We start from the raw sequence: 6,830 nt of genomic DNA, 5'->3' as shown, positions 1-6,830 counted from the left end.
TGCGAACGGTAAGGTCCGCAGTTTGAAACTATCAGCTGTTCCGTGGGAGAAAGTTGAGGCTTTCTGCTCCCGTAAAGATTTATAGCCTCAGAAACCCTTTACAAGGTCACTATGAGTTGGAACCGACTCCACGGCATATAACCACCACCACAAATAGGAGGAAAAGAAGCTGAAGTGAAACTGAAGATATATATAATTGAAATTCAAATAAGTATATCTTCACCAGAATAGATTAGTTCCAAAAATATCCATCTATGGTTAAAAAATTATTTTAAAAAATTGAGGTATTGTGGCCACATCCCATAAGACTACACTGTCATTATTTTTCTTGTGGCAGTCACCTAAAGATTTCTCTGACACTTATTCTTATTATTAGATTTTAGTAGAATTCACCACTACTAATTAATCTCATCATATTTTGGTACTTTCATTATCTATGTTGATTATCTGTTCAACATTCTGGCCTCTTACTTTCTTGATCGTCATCCTAATCTTGTCACCCATTACTTTACCAAACACTAGACCTGGCCTCTATCGGTAAATGCACACCTTTCATAATCTCAAATGGCAGGATCTCACACTTGATCATACCTCTTTACAACACTGACCTCACTCAGATATCTTATCTTTGAGTCTATCAGTGTCCCGTGTCCTTATTTGCCTTCTTAAATAGATTAGATTCCTTGATTCATGATGGTTATGGTGACTCACTTGAACTCACATCAATTCCCATGCCCCTCTCTTCTTTGCTATATTTTTCTATTAAAAACTAAAGCTTGGTTAAATCCAGTTCTTCATGATTGCATCTGTAAAGTTGAAAGTGCTTGAAAAAACAAACATTTTGATAACTAGCCTCATTTCAAATTTAAAACCAGGGGCCTTTCATGCTGCTTTGCCATTGTTATTACATTTCTGTTACTAATTCACTCTTTATCTTAGAACTATTTCATACCTTTTACTTCATCTTCAAACCTTTAAATCACCCATTTCCTCATTTTCATGCTCACAATGAATTTTAGAAACAATCAGAACATATTATAATAACCACATTCTTTCACCAGGAAATATGTGAACCTACCTGTAACCGTGCTCGTGTACTTTGCCCACCCTCCTATGAGAATAAATGGTTCATGTTTCTATTAAAGACGAAGCATAGAAAAAAAGAACAATTATTCAAATTTTAGAAAATTAAAAATATTTATTAGTAAAAGAAAGTGAGTGGAATAAAAGAAATTTAATTTATTACTTTGCAAAATAACAAATTACAAAGAGGTGGGATAGTTACACCTGATTCACAAACACAGGGCTGATATTAAATTTCCATCTGATATACACTATTGATGCAGAGCCAACAAATACTTTTTAGGTATGACACGAGAGGCTTTCAGATCAAATAAATAAATATTTGAGAGCTCACATATTATTTAGAACTCTTTTGGATTGCAAACGTCAGAAACCTTATTTGAATTAAATTGGCACAGAGAAGAATTCATAAAGAAAATGATGTGTCTAACTGAAACTCATGGGTGCAAATTCAAGTTATTTTTTGAAGCAAGAAGGATACACAAAAATATTCCTGAAGTTTCACATCATCCTTCCTCTCTGATCTTCTCTGTACCTATTTTTCATTCTTCTCTCTTTTTATAGGTCTTTTTTTTTTTTTTTTTAAACCCAGAATGTTTTATTGCCTTTAGGGAAGTTGGGAATAATTACCTGCATTTATGCTTTAAGATATTTCAGCTCATTAAAAGAAAAATAAAAGTTAAATGGTATGTTACGCACTTTTGACTTTCATGTGTTTGCTGCTCTGAGTTGAAAAAATGTTTAGTTCTCTCATGGAATATGTACTTCAGTATTATAACTCATCAACAAAAAGTGAATGTCCCAAATTTCCACTTGCTCCCATTGACTTCTTGCCAGGAACAAACTTCACTGCAGCATTTTGGACATCAGCAGCAGCCACTGAGTCAATCTGCTGAAGGACTATGGTTGGAAGCATATATGAACCAGCAACTAACGCCTGGAATCCAACTTCATCCAGAAAACCCTCCGAAGACTCCACTGACATTAGGTATCCAGCTTTCAGCTTGTTCTTGGCTGTTTGGATGACTCCACCAGGATGGTTTCCCTGAGCAATTGTTTTTACATGGTTATAGGCAGCCTTGATAACATCTCCAGCAGCTGCAGCATGAAAGATAGTATAAATCCCAAAGAGTCCAGAATTTGAATAACTAGCATTAAAAGCAGAAACATCAAATGATTGCTGAACTCCCTTGGCAACAACTTGGTACAGAGAGCTGGTGGTGTTGATGCCTCTCTTGACACATGGTCCAGCACTAAGGATGTGCTGGAGCACACTGAACGCATTTGCTTCTGCACTTCCAATGAGAGCACTTTCTACCACAATAACAGTACATACCAAACTGTCTCCCTTCTGTTCTCTGATTTCACTTCCACAGTAGACAGTCTTTGCTCCAGATAAACCTAGCCCATCCGTCATGTTGAGAAACTATTCAGCAACTCACACTAAGTCCAATCAAAGCTATTCTTGCACTTGTAAAATTGTTCTGAACATAGTAATGTAGCTCCTGTGTTGTCACTTTTCCAATCCTATAATCAGGACAATAATAAGGAATTAGCCAAAGCATTCCAGTAAGTTGCAGCATGTAAATTTCAATGGCATGTGCCTGTGGATTCTGGAAAGCCACAGCTTTGTCAATCTTTAGTTGGGATTGAAGGGCTGCTACTTCCCAATGCAGAAATTCTGGTGCTGTGGTGACATTGAGCAGGAACTCCATTAGACTATCAATATCGTCCCACAGACATTCCACGGTATAAGCCATGTTTCCCCTTGTTGTAGTCACACTTAATTTACCACCAACTGCTTCAATTCCATGGGTTATCTTGAAAGATGAAGCTCCTTTGGTAGTCAAGCTGGATGCAAGATGCAGCGAATGAGAGGTTCCCAAATTGCTGGAGTCCTCATACCTACTCCCCACTTTAATGAACAAACCAATTCTTGATGGGAAGCAATCACTAAAATGCTTGGTAATTTGGTAAACTCAAGGTCTTGAAGCTGTGGGAGCCTGCTGGGGCAGCTGAGGGTTTAACTCTGGGAGCAACTTTGAGGGAAAAAATCTCGAGAGGATGCCAACTCTGGTTAACAGCTAGCTTCATGGCTCAAGATTGGTGTAACCCACTGTCACTGCCAGGTTAAAGGAAAGCCTATAGGTCTTTGGTTTCTAGAAAATGGCAATCAGCATGCCCCTTTTCATCATTATCATCTAAGATTTAGTCATTATTGGTTCAGCCATTGGAGAGATATTGGGTGTCTTAGACTGGGCTCTCTAGGGAAGAAAAAACCAATGAAACGTATATATATGTGTATATATTTGCTGTTGTTAAGTGCCGTGGAGTAGGTTTCAACTCATAGTGACCCTATGTACGATTTCTGAGGAGCAGCTGGTGGGTTTGAACAACGAAATTTGCAGTTACCAGTCCAGTGCTTATCCTATATCACCACTCCAGGACTCTAGATATATGGAAGGCAAGTCCAGCAGGCAGGCAGACAGGCAGGCAGACAGCTAATGCTTCCCCATATCAGCAGGTAATACAGCAGGCTACTGGCTCACATCCAAAGCATAGGAGGTCAGAGGATGAGTCAGATGAAAGATCCAGACCCAGCAGAAACAAACTTTGCCTGAATGCACAATCTATTGGAAGCAGGCCAAACTCCAGAGGAAACATCCTTTCAACTGATTGACTGCTCATAGCAGAACTCCTCAAAAAATTAATTGCATTGTATTAGATCTCATTATGGGGATAACTAGATCTCAACTGCCAAACCACTGAGAATCCTGGCTTAGTTAAGCTGACACAAACCTTAACTATCATAGTCCACATCTTGTCAACTTAGTACTTGTACATATCTCTTTAATCCATATGTTGTTGTTAAGTGTCGTCAAGTCGGTTCCAACCCCTAGTGACTCTGTATAAGGTTCTAAGACACCCAATATCTCTCCAATGGCTGAAACAATAAACAATAATGAGTAAATCTTACACAATAATGATGAGAAAGGGGCACGTTGATTGCCATCTGCTAGAAACCAAAGACCTCACTAGCTTGGAACTTCCACCGACCTTGACGTTCAAACTGACATTTCAGTCCAGCACATTAACCACAGCACCGCACCAGTGCTCCTTAATCTATATACATAATCACTAAATAAGGACTACTGCAAAGTCATACTGTGCCTAACATGATACAACTAAAACACATACGACCAAAAAAGAACTGGCCCTGTTTACATCTTATATTCCACAAATGAGCAAGGCAAAACTATTTGATGCACATGTATAAATAGATATATAATATATATTTATAAAAATTACAGTCCTAGTTTCTTCAGCTGGTCATGTGGCCGTAGCTGGTATTTAGAACTACCTTCTTCCACTATCCCTTCTATATTTCATTTGCCCTCAGCAAGTACCTCAGCTGGTTGTGATTCTTTGTCTGGTGGGGTGACCCAAACCTTCATTCCTGAAGAGTCTGGGCCAGTAGTTATTTTGGAATTGGGTTACTGTAGTTTATGATTGATTTTAATCACAGAGTATGGTAGTATTAAATGATATCTTAAGGAATCTCTTGGATTCCACACATATTCTTCTTTACCTCCATTAAGTAATGTCAATTCAATTTCCTCTTGGTAATCAGAATCAATCATACTACTCAATATAGTAACTCCATTCTTTGCTGTTTATTAAGAGGCATGAGGAGTGCAAAGTGGTCAAGGAACATTCTTCCAGTTCAATTTGATTAGTGTGGTATTGCCAGGTGGGAGTATTCCCCCCTTTGGGAAAAATGTCCATACCCAAAGATTATAGGGCCGAAGAGACAGGAATCAAAAAATTTTGCAGTTGGGTCACTAGTAGTAATAGTGAGTGGTTCCACTCTCATTTGCTACCTTTAATTCCTGGACCCATGAATCCTGGCTATTGGAGAAACAGCATCACATAGTGTATGCTGGTTTAGAGCATACACAGCTTCCTGGGGAACATTGCCCCAAACCTGCAAGATATTGCCACTTAACTGTCAGCATAATTGTATCTTTAGAGGGCTGTTCCATTGTTTGATCAAGTCAGTTGCTTCAGAATGATGAGACACATGTTAAGACTAGTGAATTCCATGAGCATGGGCCCATTGCTGCACCCATTTGTTGTGAAGTGGGTCCTTTGATCCACTGGTCCTTTGATGCTGTCTGGGATACCATGATGGTGGATAAAGCACTCTGTAAGTCCATGAATGGTAGTTTTGGAAGAAGCATTGTGTTCAGGGAAGGCAATCCATATATAGAATAAGTGTCTCTTCCAGTAAGAACAAAATGCTACCCTCTTTCCATAAAGGAAGTTGTCTGATATAATCAACCTGCCACCAGTTTCTTGCTGCTGTCCCTAAGGAATGGTCCCATATCTCTGATGCTGTGTTGGTTTCTGCTGCTGGCAGATTGGGTGCTTGCAAGTCAGCCTTAGTGAGTGGACACCCATACTGCTGAACCTATGTATAACCTCCATCCGTGACACCATGAACACTTTGTTCAGAAGCCTGTTGAGCAATGACAGGAGTAGCTGGAGAAAGATGATTAGTTTCCACAGAATGTATCATCCTGTCCACTTGATTGTTAAAATCCTCCTCTGCTAAGATAACCCTTTGGTGCCCATTCACATGAGATACTAATAACTTCACTTTTTTGGCCCATTTAGAAAGGTCTGTCTACATACCTCTTCCCACACCTTCTTGTCTCAACTTTCCAATTACGTTTCTTACAAGTCCCTGATCATCCAGCCAAGCCATTGGCCGCAGCCCATGAATCAGGATATAGTCACACGTTTATCCTTCCAAGCAAAATGAACAACCAGAACAACTGCACTGCTTGAAGTTCTGCCAATTGGGAGGATTTCCATTAACCACTGTCCTTCAGGAAGTCCCAGGAAAGGGCTGTAGTGCTGCTAATGTCTAAATGTTTCTTGTACATTGTGCAGAACCCTCTGTAAACCAAGCATGAGTTTTCTCTTCTTTAGTCAACTAATCATAAGGAACTCCATATGAGGCCATAGACATAAGCTGGAAGAGGGAAAGTTATGTGACAAGAATGGTGACCATGGCATTTGGGCTACTTCTTCATGCAACTTACCTTTGCCCTTCTGGTCTTATATGTAACACTTCCATTTAATGATGGAGTGCTGCTATGCATGTCCAACATTGTAACTCTGTCAGTCAGACAACACCAGTTCATAATGGGTAGTTCAGGTCACATGGTGACTTGGAGGCCCATGGTTAGGTGTTCAGTCTCTACTAATGCTCAGTAATAAGTTTCTCAAAAGGAGACTGGCTATATGTAAAGGATGGCAGAGCTTTGCTCCCAAATCCCAAGGGTCCGCATTATGATTCACCTATAGGGGCCTTCCAAAGACTCCAAATTGCAACTCTATCTGCCCCTGACACTTCAAGCACCATTGGATCAGTTCGACCATATGACTTAAGTGGTGGAGTGACTTGCACGGCAGCATGAACTTGTTGCAGAGCCTTCTCTTATTAAGAGTTCCACTCAAAATAAGTGGCTTTTTAAGTTATTTGATAAACAGGCTTGAGTAGCACACCCAAATGAGGGATATGCGACCCCCAAAATCCAAAGAGATCCACCAGGCATTGTGCCCCTTTTTCAGTTGGGGGAGGGGCCAGATGCAGTAACTCATCCTTCATTTTAGTAGGAATATCTTAATGTGCCCCACACCACTGAATCACTAGAAATCTCCCTGAGGTTGAACATGAC

At 39.9% G+C, this 6,830-nt stretch overlaps 1 pseudogene; it reads right to left on the bottom strand.

Annotated features, from left to right (window-relative positions):
- Positions 1-1,855: 1,855 nt before the first annotated feature.
- On the bottom strand, positions 1,856-6,260 carry LOC102827258 (annotated as a pseudogene).
- Positions 6,261-6,830: the final 570 nt, after the last annotated feature.

This window comes from Chrysochloris asiatica, unplaced genomic scaffold (genome assembly GCF_000296735.1).
Source record: "Chrysochloris asiatica unplaced genomic scaffold, ChrAsi1.0 scaffold00048, whole genome shotgun sequence".
NCBI classification, from domain to species: Eukaryota; Metazoa; Chordata; class Mammalia; order Afrosoricida; family Chrysochloridae; genus Chrysochloris; species Chrysochloris asiatica.
This window is presented reverse-complemented; position numbering and strand designations above follow the sequence as displayed.